Raw genomic sequence first — 1346 nt, 5'->3', positions numbered from 1 at the left:
ATCTGAATGTGTAAATGATTTATGCATGTACCCTCATAAATTTCAGATATGAATGTGAAAAAACCATGCACAACATCTGTACTCAATAAGGTTAGTGGTATGAACTCAGATCTGAATATGACTATTCTCAATAGCTAAGATTTCAGATCTGATTTCAGGTCCCTATAATTAATGGCTGCATGCAAGACATACAAGTTGGAACTTAAAGAAGAAGCTTAAAGCTCTTGATTCCAATCCTATTTCAGATCTGGTTGCAGTAGATTTCAGATCTACTTATTGATATTAGGATTGGAATTTTGTATTCTAAATAGTTGCCTTGTACATTTAAGTTAGAGTAGGATCATTAATTGGTTAAATTATTCATATTCTTTTGTGTATACTAGTCTTTTTATTGCTTTGACTTCTACAGTTTATGACAAGCAGACATGAACTGGAGGAAATTATTTATGATCCGGAGATTGAAAGGACTCTCCGTATCCGCCTAAGAGCTGCTAGACAAGTTAGACCGGAAATAGAAGAGATGGCTGAACCCAGAACCATGATGGACTATGCCAAGCCCACCCTAACTGGGGCTGCTTCAAGAATTATAAGACTGGCCATTGCTGCTAATAACTTTGAAATCAAGCTAGCCATAATTCAAATGATTCAAAACATAGTTCAATTTTGTGGTATGGTTCACGAAGATCCAAATTCCCATATAGCCAATTTCTTGGAAATTTGCAACACCTTCAAGCATAATGGGGTAAGTGATGATGTTATAAGGCTGAGGTTATTCCCATTCTCATTGAAAGATAAGGCCAAGGCTTGGCTAAATTCATTACCAGCCAGATCTATAGCCACTTGGGATGAGATGGCTAGCCGATTCCTTTCTAAATACTTCCCTCCCTCGAAAACAACAAAAATGAGAAATGACATTACCACTTTCTTCCAACAAGAGGAAGAATCACTCTATGAGTCATGGGAACGTTATAAGGATCTGCTGAGGAAGGTTCCTCATCATGTCCTTCCGATATGGCAGCAAGTGCAAACATTTTACAATGGTCTAACCGATTCAAATAAGACCATCTTAGATGCAACATCCAAGGGCTCCATCAATAATAAGACCCCTGAAGTGGCCCATGCACTCATAGAGGAGATGACAACCAATAATTACCAATGGCATTCAGAAAGAACACAAGTAAGAAAGCAGGATGGTCTTCATAATGTTGACTCATACACGACTCTATCTGCTCAAATTGGTGCACTCAGCAAGAAATTAGACGAGATGCAGATGGCAGCCATGCATGTACAGCCCGTGACATGTGATTTGTATGGGGGAGGCCACATCAGTACTGAATGCCAAGTTG

General features: G+C 38.9%; 1 non-coding gene across 1 annotated transcript; it reads right to left on the bottom strand.

The window, feature by feature from the left end:
• Positions 1 to 898: 898 nt before the first annotated feature.
• Positions 899 to 1005, bottom strand: LOC148800688 (small nucleolar RNA R71). Its single transcript, XR_016071062.1, has one exon. It is a non-coding gene; the product is annotated as a small nucleolar RNA R71 (small nucleolar RNA).
• Between the last annotated feature and the right edge of the window lie 341 nt (positions 1006 to 1346).

Source organism: Nelumbo nucifera, chromosome 4 (genome assembly GCF_055504915.1).
Source record: "Nelumbo nucifera cultivar China Antique chromosome 4, China Antique-T2T, whole genome shotgun sequence".
In the NCBI taxonomy this organism is placed as follows: domain Eukaryota; kingdom Viridiplantae; phylum Streptophyta; class Magnoliopsida; order Proteales; family Nelumbonaceae; genus Nelumbo; species Nelumbo nucifera.
The sequence above is the reverse complement of the archived record's forward strand: the minus strand, read 5'-3'. Positions and strand labels throughout refer to the sequence as shown.